General features: G+C 38.1%; 1 protein-coding gene across 1 annotated transcript in view; it reads right to left on the bottom strand.

The window, feature by feature from the left end:
- The window catches only part of arhgef4 (Rho guanine nucleotide exchange factor 4), a 222,047-nt gene that overhangs the window by 104,336 nt on the left and 98,846 nt on the right, over positions 1–18,865 (bottom strand).

Here is an 18,865-nt window from a genome sequence, read left to right as displayed (position 1 = left end):
GCGAGGAATACTGGAAATCCCAGTCCAACAACATTTGCAGGGCTGTATGGTTCCCACACCAGTCTTAGAATCAATATTTTGGATGATGGGCAGTTTCTTGATTTGGAAATTCACCAGTCCTTGAAAGATTTGATTTAATTTAGTAGACTTAGTTCTGAGCTAAAGATGCTGGAGAACAGAGGAGGCAGTATATACTGTTTCACACTGCAGGTAACGGTGCTGATTTGAATACTCCATATAAACATAAACACCCTAGAAGTAAACATGGCATATTATTATTATTATTATTATTATTATTATTATTATTATTATTATTATTATTATTGCTACTCTTGTCTTTCTATGGCCGTTAAAAGCAACTTAAATATGAAATATGAAAAACTACTGTTATTCCACAGGCCAACAACCTATCAACAAATTTCTAAATAAATATGACATATGAAGTCAATAACAATAATGGAATAGATATCTGGAATATCCAACTTTGATTAATTAATGGTCATTGATTTAAACATCCATAGCTAATATCTTATGACTATATCTTAAGAAGCAGAAATTGCTCTTTCGGGTATATTGGATACCAGAGCTAATCTGAAGTATTAATATTTGAATTCACTGGTACCTGTTAGGAAGACTTTCTGAATTTTTCTGACATTGGCTGTTGTGGCCCTGAGGCCCTTGACCAAAATATACTTTCCCTATGAATTATTGAATTCCACTGTACTTAAAAAAAACTAACAAAGGCAATATTGAATCATAAATTAGTCTCAAGTAAAAGAATATTGTGCCAAAATGAGACAATGGTGGATAATCCTTGCCTCTATAATAAGCTGTAAATCATCAGCCTACAATTTACTTTATACAAATGTTCAAAGATTGTAATTTTAAAGCCTTTCAGAATAGCTGACCTCTCAAGATCAAAATGTATAATACTCCTTAAAGTTTCTGCAACAAAAATGATCATAGCCAAATATTCTTCCTGACTTTAAATCAAAAGCCCCCAGAATCTCTAATGAAATATCCTGTCTGCCATATGGTGACCCAGTCTTGCTGACCTCAGTCTTGTAAGACCCCCACCGGCATCAATTTAGCAAGTAAATGTCAACACTCCACAAACTTGTCTGCTGGCTGAATATATGCTGTGCTGCAGAGAGGTGAACTGAGCTTGCCTCTGAAGCCATGGTGTGCAATGAAGCTATATTTTAATGGAAAAGTCATTGGGAAAATGATGTGCACATTTGAGACAGCGGCTTACGATCACTGTTCTCACCCCTGCTGGGTCAACATCACAACCTCTCCTGGTGAGTATCAAATTCTTTGTATGTGTTCACTTCTCCTCCTATATTTCCTGAGTTTATCAGGACATTGTCAACTGGCAGAAACCAGATATGACAACATTCTTCCTCCCCCATGTTCTTGCCATTAATCCATTATATTAATAAGAAAAGTATCCTGTGGAGCTTTCAGGTTCAGTAAATTTGTTATGACATAAGTTTTTGTGTTAAGTTCTCTTAAATGAATCCCATCCTACTAAGATTGGTGGGGAAGAGCCATAGATCAATGATAGAGCACATGCTTTGCATGTCAAAAACTCTAGATTCAGTCCCTAGCATCTCCAAGTAGGACTATGAAAGACCTCTACCTGAATCCTTAAGAGTGTGAGTCAGAATTGATAATACTGAGTAAATGGAGTTTCTGAATAGCTTCTTCTAATCTTCTAATCTTGTGCCTGTCCCAGAACATGTATAAGGTTGCCACCAGGGCCGTAGCCAGAAAAAAATTTCGGGAGGGGTTTTGAAAATTTCGGGGGGGGGGGGGGGTTGAACCCCTAGCACATACCCCTCCCCGCTACAAACCTGTCAATATCTGCTTGAGATAGTGCCTGGAGGGACTCTTAATGTTTTGTATCTCATAGACTTAGCATGGGGATTTGGTTAACCAGTTAAAATTCATGAGTAAACGAGATTTTTTTATAACTTGAAAATTTTGGGGGGGAGGGGTTGAACCCCTAACCCCCCCCCCCTCGCTACAGGCCTGGTTGCCACCATCTTTCTTATTTATCTCCCTTTGCTAAGCACATACACACACATGCTCCTGATATCACTAAAAATGTTCCTGTATTTTTTCTCTAAAACAATAAATAATAAGAAAGCAGACCTTAGCACACATAGCTGATAAACAAGACTATTGGAAGACCAAGAATTACACTCAAGCACATTACTGTCAGGCTGTGGGGTTTTTGTTTTGATAAGGGAGACCTTCTGGGGGAAAATATGTATTTGAGTGGTGCTGTGCACTCTATGTTATCTCAAAAGGGTTCATCTAATTTATAAACCTTTTATGATACATTTGGAAATTTGAACTATGTTGATCCTGGTTTAAAACATTAAATATTTGTATGAACCAGGGCATTATTGGTTAATAAGTTATGTCCTGGCTTACTATCAAGAGCTGGCATCTTATTCAGTATTTACGAGATTGTAAACTGGATTTATAACCTTGTAACTCTTGAGATTTGTGTTCATGATCATTAATGACTGAACATGACCCCAGAAACCTACCCCTGGAGCCATCAATGCCTAGCCAAACAGTTTCTGATTACTGCAGATTGGGGTACTGGGAATTGGAAAATTGTTCTCTCTCAGTCACAGAGTATGTTGAGACAAGCAGCCATGGCAGGACCTGAGAGGTCTCTCTAGTTATCTGTCTCAATGCATCCTGTGAATGGGAGACCACTGCCACCACTATTTTCCAGTGACCCATTTTGCAGCATCTTGGAAATCCTTCAGCCAACACACTGCCTGACTTCAGAGGTAGGTTTGGAAAGGAGGATGGTATTGGCAGAAGTAGTTACAATGATGGGGTTCGACTATCATAACTGTCTCATGATGCAGCAGCACAGATTTTGTTAACCAGTATTTAGACTGAGTGTCCCAGTTTCTACATAGGGAACATTTGACCTAAGACATGTCAGGATCTCCTTAGTGAAGTTGGCACTCAATAGAACAAGGAGAAAGAAACATGTACCTTCGAGTTCTCAAACATGGCTTTAGATGCCATGATGTATGAGACTGTGGGTGAATATCCCAAAGCAGCTATTAGATTTAATGTTGTTTTGCTTTCACACTATTATTATGAAAATCTATTGTATACAATTGACCTGAAATAAGGATGGGGATTGTTATAATGGTTTTATTATTGTTGTATGTGTTCAAATAATTTCCAATTTATGGTAATCCTAAAGTAAACTTATCACAGGGTTTCTTTTGTAAGTTGTTGTTAGAGGGACAGGGGTTACAATTGCTTTCCTCTGAGATTGAGTGTGTGCAACATCCAACGTCATCTAATGGGTTTCCATCACCAGTCAGGACCTTTGCCTCTCTGAGTCCTAGTCCAACAGTGAAATGGCTGCATGACACTGACTCTTACGGCCGCATTAGCTTTCACTTATAATGGCTACTGGTGTCCTAAAGGCAGCAATGATGTCACAGAGTAGTAAAAATACTAATATTCCCATATGACATTCTTAAGAAAGGAAGACACTGAGATGGAGCCTCTCTACAATGAGAAAAAATTCAAATTCCCCAAACATATTGCCTTCAGTTTCCCCTCTGTTGGATTTCTAATGGTCTCCTGTTCTTTATCACAAAATAATTCCTGTATATCTCGAAAAGATACTAAACACAAATTTCAAAATGACATCACAAATGTACCTTTTGAACATGCCTGATGAAGAACTAGAAAGGAAATTCAGAAAAAATGTTTTATGTGACAGTGGCAGCTCAAATAGTATATGCTAGATATTGGAAAACCTCGGAGATACCTCCCTTAGAAGAATAGGAAAAATACATTATAGATTTGCTGATAATGGATAAAATAATTGTACTCTTAAGAGGAGAGCCAATGATCCAACATCTCAATGTAAAATTAATCTAAAAATGTACATAGGGAAACCTATAAGACTGTAGACAAGGAGGAAACGGATATTAATTTAGAGCCTATATACCTTTATATGTACTATTTAAATAGAAGACTGTGAGCCCTTAAAATATATATTATCTGAGAAATGATTATGGAACATGAAAAGCTGGAAAATACTGCACTGTATGCAACAAACACTTAGAAATGTATGTCTATTTTAAGAATAAAAAAGGGAAAATGGTTCATGGTCAACAGATAGACTCAGAGATGAACATTTGCTTATGTGGGCGTAATTCTTATGTGATGCATCCCCAGGTCAAAACACGGAAGCATCACATTTCCATGACATCTTATACAAGGAAGGTGTAATAAATAAAATGCTCCCGATGCTTCCTGCAGATGCTTCCACAAGAACAGAGACCACCTGTTGAGATTCATTTACTCCATTAAGGAAGTGCTCTTGCACCAGGAATCCTCTTTGTTTTTGAATGTTCTTATTGGGCTGTACTGCCTAATGACGGACATGGCTTTCAGTCACAGAGTCAGAAGCAGTGACGTGAATATAAATTATGTTTATTTTGTTACGTAAAATAAACATATCTCTGACTGTTTATTTCTTCCGGGCCATGCTTTTCATCTTACAATCTGCAATGTGCTTGTTAAAGCTGTAGATTTCTTTTCTGGTTCCCCTAAGAGCCATGGAAGTCTACTCTTTCCCCTTAAAATGGCTCAGATGTTTAACTATTAAACACTGATCACTGATGAATGATTAAAATGATTTATGTTGCCTCCCATTTTGATTTTAAAAATAAAATTGTAAGTCTTTGAAGTGATGCTTTCTCTATTGCCTTGAGATATTCAAAAGGAAGCTCGGATTTCAGAAAATCTCCCAGTTTCTCATATGTCTGCACACATTTATGTACCCTAAATACATAGGCAAGAAGTTGACATCGTGCTATATTTAGAAGATGCATCCCTACAACATTGAAGACTAGTGATCTTTCCCTCTCTCCCTCCCCTTACTGTATTTATATGTATGCACCGTGCATATAGATACACACACACACACACACACACACACACACACACACACACACACACACACACACACATTGTATAACAGGCATGGGCAAACTTTGGCTCTCCAGGTGTTTTGGACTCCAACTCCCACAATTCCTAACATTGTAGGAACAGCCTTGAGCCATTTTTGTTGTCCCATTTCTAGATGGTTTGATAAAGTTTGCATGAATTATGCCAGCTAAAGGTAGCCCAAAATGTTTTGCTACTTGAGACAGTAGAAAATAATGTCCAGATGCACTGTAACTTAAATTAATCACATCATTTTAGAACCATGATGGCACAATGGGTTAAACCTTTGTGCCAGCTGAACTGTTGACCTGAAGGTCAGTTCAAATCCACAAAACGGGAAAGCCCTAGCTTTCCATGCAGGGACATGAGAGACGCCTCCCAGCAGGATGGTAACACATCCGGGCATCCTCTGGGCAATATCCTTGCAGTCGGATGATTCTATCACACCAGAAGCGACTTGCAGTATGTTCGCTTCTGACACGATTTTAAAAAACCACATTATTTTGAACTTGAGAATTTGATAAATATTTCTGGGGGGAAAATCAGTTAGAAAATATAACAATAATAATATATTTAGAGAACTAATTTTGCTTTCTGATGTCCACAATATCTAGTGATAAGACCACTGGACATAGCTCTGCCTCTCTTTGTTTTATGCTTTTAATACCTGAACTCATGACAGTGCTTTACTCATAGTTTGCTATGCTGGCACTCGAGGTCATGGCACCTAGAGAAACTCATGGAATTAGTTCTATCTCTTTCTCTTGGTGCTTAGACTTACAAACGTGCCATTGGAGATTTCTGTTAAATGCTTTAGATTCATCCATGTCCATTTTTACAGATCGCTAACAATCTGGGGACATCTCATACCGTTACTATAAGACTACATGAAATCCAAGTGTGTGAATGGGTGTGTAAGTTTATTTAATTATTGTTCAATATATCAGACCCACACTTTACTACTCGAGACAGAAAATGAAATTCACACAGTATCTTAGATTAGTGATATTATTTTGAACTTTAGGTCAGTCATACTGCAACTTTTTGTGCTGACATGGACAAAAGACCTTAAAAGGGAAGAAAGTTTTTTTTGAGTGTGTGTGTCAGGAGCAACTTGAGAAACTGCCAGTCACTTCTGGTGTGAGATAATTGACTTTCGGCAAGGATGTTGCCCAGGGAATGCCTGGATGTTTTACGATCCTTGTGAGAGGCTTCTGTCATGTCCCTGCATGGGGGGCTGGAGCCGACAGAGGCAGCTCATCCGTGCTCTCTCTGGATTCAAACTGGCAACTTTCAGGTCAGGTCAGCAACCCAACCTTCAGGTTAGCAGTCCTGCTGGCACAGGAGTTTAACCCATTGTTAAAGAAAGTTAATAATGGACAAGAGCTCTAATAGCGCTGCTTCAAGTCTGAATATTCTGAACACATTAGGAATTCAAGGTCATAACTAGTTAGACCTCTGCATGCTTCCTAATGGAAATGCCATGCATAAATATGACTGCTTAATTATTAGAGAATGGAGTAAACTTCTCTACATTATTCTAATCCCGCACCATGACATCAACTATGTCAATGCAATCATTTCCATGACAACAGTCTAACATGTTCCAAATATAGATGCATAAAAACTTCAATGGAGAAGGAGAAGGTAGAGATAAATAGGAATGATACATAAGAATGCGAGGCTCAGGTTCCAACAGTGATAAATATTGCTGCCTATATAAAAAACATCATCAAACACTAGGAACCATTATATGCCATGAAAATCTCCACATGATCACCCAGTTTGATCCTTGGGATTAACACCACGATGGAATGTAATCCACTCTCAGCAATGGGAATTCCATTGTCATACTGAAGAACTATATTAAATGTTCAGTTAAAAGACAACAATAACCTCTTCACTTCAATTACCAGTGGCTCTCTTATTTCCAGTGAAAATAATCTGAGCATATATTTATTTATGTAAGTATTATTACATACTATGCATTTCTGCCACAAAGGTGAACAATTATGTCCCTTTTAGCATTGCTATCCATAATAGTAATGGCAAGGAGGGAGGCAGATGGGACATTGCCCACTTTGGCCTTGCCCCCGCCCACCCCGGAGGCTCCTTCTCGCCAGGCTTTTTTCTACAACCGGGTCCCCAGGGGACACTTCCTGCTGGACATCCGCCTGCCCCTCACTGCTCCTGACCAACCTTGGACCCTCCTCACCAGTCCTGCCCAGCGCTACGGATGAATGTAGCAAGCAATCTGAGGAAAAATCCAAACCACAGTTATTACTTTCACAGCAGCAGCATTTGGTGCTTTCCTTGCGGCTACTTTAAATGGCCTTGTCACCCGCCACCGGGCCGCCAGAACACCTGTACAGGGTGTTACGATATGTAAAAAATCAGTTAATGTGTGTGTGTCAACTGCAAAATAAGATGCATGAAGCTGATTGGTTGAGCCATGTCTGGAGAGTTGTTAAGCCTGGGAATTTTTGATACTGTTGCAATTTTGTTCAGGCTTGGGCTTAGCAGGTGCAGAGACAGTCAGAAGAGAGAAGCAGAGCTGCTGGAAGAAATTTATCCACATGGATAAAGGAAAGTCAATTTTAAATCTCTCGTGAAAGGACATTATGTGAGTTGATGCAACTGAGCACATTTTAAATATATTGTGCTGGATTTAAGAATTATAAACCATTTGTTCTTTATTGTTCACCTGCATGGCACATATCTTCTTTCTCTGGCAAAGCAGTGCGTGGACTATACATTTTTGATTTTTCATTAAGTCACACAGGACGCCTCCACGGCCCTCCCAGCCTTGCCGCGCAGATATTTTAAACAGCCTTGCTGCCCACTGCCCGGTCACCGGAACATCTGCGTGGGGTGCCTCCACGGCCCTTGCAACCTCACCGGACGGCTTCTTTAACACCTCGTCTGCTGCCTGCCGCTTTTGACCACTTTTTTTTTTGTATCAGAACACTTCGGTTGGATTGAATGTTTGTCAAGCTATTTTATTGTACTGTACTTATATTTTAACTGTTTAATTTGATATGTTATATTGTATGTGTAATTGCGGCATTGATAACTGATTTTATAATTTATTTTATGTTCCGGCATTGAATGTTTGCCGTATATATATGCTCCGCCCTGAGTCCCCTTCAGAGTGAGAAGGGCGGAATATAAATGCTTTAAATAAATAAATAATGGTTCAAGCAAACAATTCCTAATTATCATATAATGGGTGTGTTCAGCTATCACAATAAGCCATGGTTCATATGATATATGATAAAGTTACGAATATAACAGCAGACAACCAAGCAAACTGATTTCTCTTTCTGTTTTCTTGGGGTTTTTTTCTATCTGTTTGGAATTCCCATTGCTGAAAGTGGATTACATTCTATCATGGTGTTAATCCCAAGGATCAAACTAGGATATTTTCATGGCATAAAATGGTTCCTAGTGTTTGATGATGTTTTATATCAACAAACAAGCAATGGTTACAGGTTGGTATTGTGAAAAACAATAGTTTAAACAAGTAGTCTGTAAGCCAACAACTAACTGGGTTCAAATAGTAGTTTGTGCTTAGCATATATAGGATTGCACAGCACACTAGAACAGATTTCAGTAAATTACATAGCTTGCCATGTCATGTGAATGCATCACTTATTGGTAGTCAGCTAACATGTTTTTATCAGCAAATCATATTTGTACTCCATGTTCTCAAGTTGTCCTTTTCCTCTTCATTTGTGGGCTTACGACATTTTTTTTCCCCTGAGCTCTTCACCATACTAATAAGCGATAACCAAATGACAATCTTATGCATTGGTCCCTATTGTTACCATTATAAAACTAGCTAAAACAAGTATCCTCCCTGCCCTTTCTCCCTCTCTCTCTATTTTTCATAAACAGATGAACAGATGCCCCCCACCAACATATCTAACATCTGACATGCATTGCTTTGCCTACTGCAAAATCAGATTATAGACAGTAATGCTTTTGGGATCATGATTTATTTTAGATTAGTTTGTTTACTGAGCATTTTATGTTTTATGTTCTCTTGGACCTAACACTCTAACAGTGATGTGCCTGTTGGAACATTTGCATCTTTAGTAAATATTATGAAATTGTCATCATTTATGCATTGTATACTAAATCTCAGCCACGGTGGCGCAATGGGTTAAACCTTTATGCCGGCTGAACTGCTGACCTAAAGGTTGGTGGTTTGAATCCAAAAGACGGAGTGAGTTCCCATCTGTCAGCTTAGCTTCCCATGTGGGGACATGAGAGAAGCCTCCCAGCAGGATGGTAACACATCCAGGCGTCCCCTGGGCAATGTCTCTGTAGATGGCAGATTCTCTCACATCAGAAGCGACTTGCAGTATGTTTGCTTCTGACACGATAAAAAAAATGTTTTTTCATATTTATGGTGATGCTTACCAGAAGGGTTTCATTGGCCAGATTTGTTTAGAGAGGATTTGCCTTTGCTCTGAGGCTGAGAGAGTGTGACCTGCATAAGGCCACCTTGTAGATTTCCACGGCTAAGTGGGGGTGCAAACCCTAGTCTCCCAGTCCTACAGCCCACTGTCTCTAACTAGATACATTCCCATCCTTTTCTGTGATAAGATTTGGGTGAGAGAGAAGAACTACTGTTTCTAAAATGTATACAAGATACAGAAAGGGAAGCAAACAAAATGCAGTAAATCAGTGACCCTGCTACTCCTGTGCATTTGCAAATCAACCTATTTCCTAAATGATGTCCAAGCTCAACACCTCCTTTGTGGGTAGAAGGGACCAAAATCAATTCAACTGAATGTTTTCCTGGATTCTCTTTGGGGAAGAGTTTATCAACACGTCCGTCGAAATAAGTATACCCCTCCCCATATCCGTTATACTCTATGACAACAAAAATTCTATTGTTGAAGAAAGCTACTGTGGAAGATTGGATTCTCTGGGAATTTACACATAAGAATGCCCTTTGATATGGTTTAGATTGTGACAAATTACTTCGCTAGCGTTCAGAAGAGGAACAATGAGCAGCTGTGTTAAATAGGATTGTTGCGGTTTTGTTTTGTTGTGTGCTTTGAATGGAGATGAAACTATGTCCCATGTCTAGTCCTGTGTTAGGCACTGGTTTGGGTCATCTTGAGACATGCATTTTTGGTGTTGTGGTACACTGTTAAGAGTTCTGCAGTGGAAATGCTGTTACAGTAGAGTCTCACTTATCCAACACTCGCTTATCCAACATTCTCGATTATCCAACGCATTTTTGTAGTCAATGTTTTAAATACATCATGATATTTTGGTGCTAAATTTGTAAATACAGTAATTAATACATAGCATTACTGCATATTGAACTACTTTTTCTGTCAAATTTGTTGTATAACATGATGTTTTGGTGTTTAATTTATAAAATCATAACCTAATTTGATGTTTAATAGGCTTTTCCTTAATGCCTCCTTATTATCCAACATATTCACTTATCCAACATTCTGCCGGCCCGTTTATGTTGGATAAGTGAGACTCTACTGTATTCTGTAACGTGTTTGTACAATTTCTTATATGGTGCATTAAGAAACACAGAGATGCTATATTAAGATAGGAATGTCTTTAAACATTTAGGTAAATATAAGAACATCTTTAAACATTTACGTAAACTCTGGGGGTTGGTGCTCATCTCCATTTCTAAGCCAAAGAGCCAGTGTTGTCTGTAGACACCTCCAAGGGCATGTGGCCAGCATGACTGTATGGAGTGCTGTTACCTTCCCTTCAGAGCGGTACCTATTGATCTACTCACATTCACATGTTTTTGAACAGCTAGGTTGGCAGAAGCAGGGGCTAACAGCAGGAGCTCACCCCACTTCCCGGATTCTAACCGCCGACCTTTCAGTCAGAAAGTTCAGAAGTTCAGTGGTTTAACCCACTGAACTATAAGGGGCTTTAAACATTAATGAAAACTTAAACACAAAAAGTGGATGTACTACAATTGTCTGAATGAAAACTGCTTGCAAGCTGTTAGTGGGTTTTGGACGAGACGAGGGAGATGAAAGACTAGCATAGTGATGCAGTTGGCAGCTCTTTTAAAAACAGCTGCCAAATGGGTGTATCATTTTCAGAATGTAATTGAGGCATAGTGGACTTTTTTTTTACCCAAATGAATCTCTGAATACAGTAAGAAAGATCATTATTGCAGTTGCAGACACCACATCTTCTCCTAGTTGATGCCCTCGAGACGTATTGGTCAACAAATCCTAATTCCTATCATCATGGCCACTACAGACTCATTTTCAAAAAGTAAACTATATACATGAATCTGGACAGACAGTAGGCACTCATGAAACCTTCCCATCTACTGTGCTGGAATAATTTATGAGACCTCTTCTGCCAAAAGAAAAGATCACCTTCAGAAGACAACATAAGCAAAAGTAAAATAGCTTGGCAAACAAGTCTGTAAGATGGCACAGATACAAATGCAGGCAGTCCTCGAGTTTACAAACATCCAATTTACATATGACTCATAGTTAAGAACAGGGGTGAGATAACAAGAAGTGAGAGAAATCTATAAAAACAACAACAACAATAATAATGAATTTTACTTCTACTCCATCTCCCCAACGGGACTCTATCCCCAAGAAAGGAAATTTATTCCTGAAAGAGTTATCATCGGGGGAAAAGGTGTCTTCACTGAAGCTTTATCATGAATCCGTATTTCTACAACAAGCCATACTTTTCAAAATCCAATTATCACAGGGACAGAAAATGAGGTCAAATCGTCTGAACAGGGGCACAGACAGCAAAACAAAAACCACAGGGATGATAATCCTTCATTATGCTATCCAAAGATGGATGGATGGATGGATGGATGGACACATACATTTGGCTGGAGTTACACTTTTTAAAGTACTTGTTTTGACTTACATGCAAACTTGAATCAAGAACTAACCTACAAAACCTGTCTTGTTCATAATTTGGGGACTGCCTTTATGATAGTATGGCTACTTCACTAGGATTGTCATCACAGTACTCCATAATGTGATTGTAGAAGCTGCTCAGACTGTATCTTAGCCTATACTTCATTTGAGCTTAATATGGTCCACAGAGGAAAGATGAATAAATACAGCAGGGACACCACAAATACACATTGCATAACCTTAGCTAAAATGTTTGTGACTAGATTTGTTTGGGATTTTAATGGATTTTGGAATACCAGTATTTGTACATCGGAACATAATGGAACATACTTCTTGGACATGGAGCCCAAGTCTTAGCATGAAATTAATTTATGTTTAGCATACACTATACTTAGCTTGAGGGTAATTTCATGCAGTATTTTTAGTCGTTTTGTGCATGAAACAAACTTTGTGTACACAAAACCATCATAAAACAAATGTAATACTGTTTTAGTCATCCATAAGGGCAATTTCAGTTTTTTGAATGAGTTAAACAGCTAAGAGCTGTTTAACTCATATAGGGAAGAACTAGGAAAGCAGAGGCTAGTAGAAAGGGTATACTGGCAGAAATAATAAACTAAAATTGGAAGATAGCACAAAATGGAGATTAGGTCTCCAAATGCCAATGAACTCTAATGCTTATAATTACATTGTTCAATATAATTATAAACATTACAGTTCCTTGGTTCAATATAATTCTGGGTATAAAGATAAACAACGGAACGGCGAACTGCATTTTATTGCTTTTTCACTTAATGTCCATTCCATAAATACTGTTTCTCATTCAATGATGGGAAAAGGTTATTTAAAGGTTGGAGTTGTTTGTATTGTATGTTTTTATATGGCAACAACTAAAAAATCTTAAGTAAGCCTTTTTGTTAGTCCTTCCTCAACAGATTGATTTGTGCTACTCTATTTCACTGACATTTGCTTCTCAGCCATACTTGGTTATACTGCCTGGAGTGTCCATGATGTAGGGGCCCCTCAAGTAGTAGGTTTCAACATTCCTAGCCAAAAATTGTGTTTGCAAAGGCAACGATTAACCCTAATTGGCATTAAGTCAGCTACAAGCCAATAGCTTATGTTACAGCCAGTATACTGACATGCTGCAGATACCTGTGTGCTTGCACACTGCCACAGTGCAGAGAGTTTAAGCACAACATACCCATTCTTAGTATGCTCCCAACAAAATAAGATGTATGGCATGGTAGCATCATAGTAAGTTGTGCACTGCCCATCCAAGGGTGAATTAGAGAAAAAGCCAATGGGATTTTGATCTGCATAAATAGGAGTCCAACAACAACACAAGTGCAGCCACGCTCCCAAACAAGTGGCAGACTTGTTATAAAACATGATGGTTTGATGCTTAATTTGTAAAATCATAATGTAATTTGACATTTAATAGGTTTTTCCTTAATCCCTCCTTATTATTCAACATTTTCGCTTATCCAATGTTCTGCCGGCCCGTTTATGTTGGATAAGTGAGACTCTACTGTACATCCAGACCTTGCAGTATACATCTATATATACTGCTTCATTGGTCCCTGGTCTTTTCCTTTGCAGCCTAAACAACCAAATTCTAATTTTCAAAGCAAATGAAAGCATACCTCAGTAGAAGTGTATAGTCCACAAGTAACACTTAACCACAATTTAGTGCCCCATGGAATAATGGAACGAATACATGAATTTAATGGAATGGGATGAAATGAAGATCTGGGCTCACACCTTTCCTTCTCTTCCTGCTAAGAAGGACTTCAACAGCATTTTCTTTTTCACAAAATCCAGACTTGTTACTGTCACAATTAGGGAGGCATTCTAGCTAATTAAACAAGTCAGTTTTAAATACTGCAGTTAATTGATTGGTTGGTTTAGAGACTGACTATAGCTCTACTTCATATGACACATGCAAAGTCCTTCTTCTGGCTATGAGAAGAATAAATGAAGGGTGGATCTGTGAGTTTGTCATTCTTCTTGGGCTTGTTTCAGCTAATATGAATAACACAAAACCATGGTTTGATAGCATGTGACCCAGCTCAATATGTCACAATCAAGTAGCAGGTGTACTAGAAAGAGGTTTCTTTAAAAGAAGCAACTTAAAGAATTGTATGTTTTCTCTGTTCTCATTCTATTTTACTGCTACACCACTTAAAAATAGGACAGAAAACCTTTAGGAATATCGGAAGCTGGTGGTACATATATGCACTATTTCCATCATGTAACTATTATTACAGCATTACCTTACTGCTGGAGTCTCCGATGGTACAATGGGTTAAACCCTTGTGCCGGCAAGACTGCTGACTGAAAGGTTAGCAGTTTGAGTTCAGGGAGCAGGGTGAGCTCCTGTCTGTCAGCTCTAGCTCCCCATGCGGGTATATGAAAGAAGCCTCCCACAGGATGGTAAAAAATCAAACATCCAGGTGTCCCCTGGGCAATGTCCTTGCAGACGGCCAATTCTCTCACACCAGAAGCGACTTGCAGTTTCTCAAGTTGCTCCTGACACGAAAAAAACCTTGCTGCTTAGCTTTCAAATGCCGATGACTAGATAAGCCCACAATGATATATCCTGCCCTTTAATTTCATTCAATTTCAGGATTGATGGCTCCATGACAAGCCAATGCACTTTGATATAAGGTGTTGCATGTAGAGATCAAAGCCAGTTTATTACAGCAGAAAGAACATTGTTATTTTAAAGAGAGATCAAGAATTAATAACATCCTTTAATGGTCTAGAAAATTATTGTGAGCTTTTTCACCTGAGGGTGCAAACAAAAATGCATGGAGGAAAAGGAGATTAAGAAATTCATCAGAGTAATTTGTGATGATGGAAATGCTGAATCCCACTGATGTCTCCTAACTTGCAAAATCTCAAGTCAAGCATGAAATTCAATGTGTGGCAGTGGAATATAGCTGGGGTACCTGCTGGTTTAGTTTTATTCTTCAAAAACTGATGAAGGCAGCTTTTATCCTTTCCCTGTTGGGTTTTTCTTCCAGCTTCCTCTGAAGACAAGACCCCAGAGACACAAGGTCAATTAAATCACGGACGACAGTCCATGAACAATGCTACAGACATTAGCACTCTCTAGGTAAATCCCCAGACAAAAAGACCTTGAAGGTAAAACTACACATTCCTTAAAGGAAAAATCTCACATGGTTAAACAAGAAGAAGGCAAACCATTTACGATCAGCTTCCCAGAACAAAAATTCAGCCTTGCAATTAAGAACTAACTATTGTAGATGATTAAAGGGGAAAAGAAGGGAGTAATTCCAGTCACTTATACAAACCCACATTTTCAGAATATTTCAAAGAGAGAAATACAAAACCAATATACAGTAGAGTCTCCGACATAATTTGATGTTTAATAGGCTTTTTCTTAATGCCTCCTTATTATCCAAGATATTCGCTTATCCAACATTCTGCCAGCCCGTTTATGTTGGATAAGTGAGACTCTACTGTACCATGTTTCCCTGAAAATAAGACAGTGTCTTATATTAATTTTTGCTCCCAAAGATGCGCTAGGTCTTATTTTCAGGGGATGTCTTATTTTTCCATGAAGAAGAATTCACATTTATTGTTGAACAAAAAACTGAACATTTATTATATACTGTACAGTAGTTGTCATCACAAACAAGCATAACCAGGCAAACTGAATCCTATCAAGAATTTCTTGTTACTACCAATATTTCCATGTACAACACTCCATGGTACATACATTTACCGATCCTGCATGCTATTCCCAGTTCTATTGTGTTCTAGCGTATTGTTATTGCTTGTGGTTTATACTGTTTTAATTGTTCTAATGTGCTTTTTGTTTGTATTGCTACATTGTGTGTTGAGGCCTTGGCCTTTGTAAGCCGCATCGAGTCCTTCGGGAGATGCTAGTGGGGTACAAATAAAGTTTAATAATAATAATAATAATAATAATAATAATAATAATAAACGGGCTGGCAGAACATTGGATAAGTGAAAATGTTGGATAATAAGGAGGGATTAAGGAAAAGCTTTTTAAATGTCAAATTACATTATGGTTTTACAAATTAAGCACCAAAACATCATGTTTTACAACAAATCAACAGAAAAAGCAGTTCAATACACGGTAACGTTATGTAGTAATTACTGTATTTAGGAATTTAGCACCAAAACATCTCAATGTATTGAAAACACTGACTACAAAAACATTGGCTACTAACACATTGACTACAAATAAAGCTAGAATTGCATAAAATGAACTTACAATAGCAACATTGTCGGAAGTTAAATCCGTAAAAAGGTCAGTCCTTGCTGCCTAGAGAAACAGCTGTGGATCCGGGTGGGAGGCAGACTGCATTGGATAATCCAGACGTTGGATAAGTTAAGGCTGGATAAGTGTGACTCTACTGTATTTACAAAGTGATTGTTTCAGTTGCCCAAGCACCGTGTTTAGACACAGAATAAGGAAAGAGAGGATGGGAGGAACAAAGCCAAACTAATAAAGGGTCTAGCACATGCATCGTCAAACTTCAACCCTCCAGTTGTTTTGGACTTCAACTCCCACAATTCCTAACAGCCGGTAGGCTGTTAGGTATTGTGGGAGTTGAAGTCCAAAACAACTGGAGGGTTGAAGTTTGCCCATGCCTGGTCTAGCACAACTCTATAAATGTACAATGTTGTAAAACCAATGCAGTGCAATAGTTTGGGTGTTGGATTAGGACCCTAGAGACCAGAATTCGAATCCCTTCACAAGCACAGGAATTCCACTGGGTGATCTTAGACAAGATATATTTCCCAGTCATTGAGGAAAACAAAAGCAACCCCCTTCTGAATTAATCTTGCCAAGAAAACCCCATAATAGGTTCACATTAGATTCCCCAAGAAGTTGGAAGGCACACAATAACAACAGCTTGTTAAAAAGAGGCACGATAAAGGTTATATAATTACAGTATTTAGACATGTGGAGAAAATTGTCTAGTTTCTCATGATACAAGAATTTGGGATCATCCACATAAGTAGAATGGTGGAAGAACTACGACATATAAAAGGACAGAGCATATCAACTTTGGAAATTGTAATCAAAAGATACGGTAGTCACCAACTTACAGAGCTCTGAAAAGGAAATATTCAAAATCACTGAGGATAAGGTTATCAATAGCTACATCTCACAACTGGATAGCTGTATGCCTCCCAATATCAGTTATGGAACCTAACAACACAAATGCCTTATTGTGCCAATGACCTGTGTGTTGGTTTCTTATTTGCAACAGTTTAACCACTTTAGAAACAGAAACTAGGTTAGTAGGCCTTTGGTTTAATCTAGTATGCATCTTCCTACATTGTTATTACTATTTTATGATCTTTGCTACTCTTGAGCACTCTAGCTTCTGGTTTTCCTTCTATATTCTTTAGGGGCCTGTTTGCAGCTAAAACTACAAACTACTAATGTGAGTATTACTTTTAAAAATCGTATCTCACCAAAAACATTAACAAAGTATTGTTCTTAATGTATCAGAGAGATGAATTTGTATTATTTACAGTTAGAATAATAGAATTGGAAGAGAATACCATATATACTCAAGTATAAGCCAAGTTATCAGCCCTTTTTAAAGACTGAAAAAGCCCCCCTCGGCTTATACTCGAGTGAGGGTTCTGGCTCGCTTATATTCGGGTCGGCTTATACTCAAGCATATAGGTAATCAGAGTTGGATAGTCCTATCTTATTACAGTCTTATTAAAGTCTTATTATTATCTTAAATTACAGTTTTATGTAAATATTCAAAAATCACCTCAATTAATGCAGTTTTCTTGCTATCTGTTTTTATTTTTATTTTTGAAATTTACCAGTAGCTGCTGCATTTCCCACCCTCGTCTTATACTCAAGTCAATAAGTTTTCCCAGTTTTTGTGGAAAAATTAGGTGCCTCGGCTTATATTCAGGTCAGCTTATACTCGAGTATATACGGTAATCAAAATACATATTTTCAGCTCAGTTTAATCTAGCTAAGTACATTTGAGAATAATTCAACTGATTCCAGATATAAAGTTGCAGAGGTCTGTGTTTCTATGTTTAAAGAGTTTACAGATGTTCATAATGATGGACATACACATTAGAAACATATGCCTTAAAATTATGTATTGTTTCATAGGAGGTTAATCCGCATAATGCCATTAATGTGAGCAATTTAAAGTATATTATTGATGATGTAACTTATTCAAACAATTCCAAGCTATGAGGACTTCAAAATGATTACATTTTTACATATACATTTTCAGTAAATGGAATGTCTAGTCTTTATGATCAATCATGGGCAATTTATTTGGGGTGTTCTAGAGTGATATGGCTTCTGGGGCTATTACACATGAGAAGACCTTCTCAATGGTGGCACCCCAGATGTAGAACTCTCTTCTAGTGAAGACTGCATTGCCCTCTCCCTCCTATGCCCTTATCTTTCAGCTCTTAGTTGAATACATCTTTATTTATACAAGCTTTTGGGGAGCAAGGACTCTTTTTCTGTTTAGCTAGATTTTTATTATACATTATCACTCCACCGGTGGCACAATGGGTTAAACCTTTGTGCCAGCAGGGCTGCTGACTTGAAGATTGGGTTGCTGACCTGAAGGTTGCCTGTTCGAATCTGGGGAGAGCTCAAATGAGCTCCCTCTGTCAGCTCCAGCTCCGCATGCAGGGACATGAGAAAAGCCTCCCACTAGGATGTTAAAAACATCAAAAACATCCAGGCATCCCCTGAGCATCCTTGCACAGCCAATTCTCTCACACCAGAAGCGACTTGCAGTTTCTCAACTTGCTCTTGGCATGTAAAAAAATCACGCATTTGTAATTCATGATTTTAGATACTTATAATACCATTTTAATTTGCAATTCATGACTTTAATTATGAGGGGCAGAATATAAATTAAATAAATAAAAACATTGTTTCTACAATTATAGAT

This window comes from Anolis carolinensis, chromosome 3 (assembly GCF_035594765.1).
Source record: "Anolis carolinensis isolate JA03-04 chromosome 3, rAnoCar3.1.pri, whole genome shotgun sequence".
NCBI classification, from domain to species: domain Eukaryota; kingdom Metazoa; phylum Chordata; class Lepidosauria; order Squamata; family Dactyloidae; genus Anolis; species Anolis carolinensis.
This window is presented reverse-complemented; position numbering and strand designations above follow the sequence as displayed.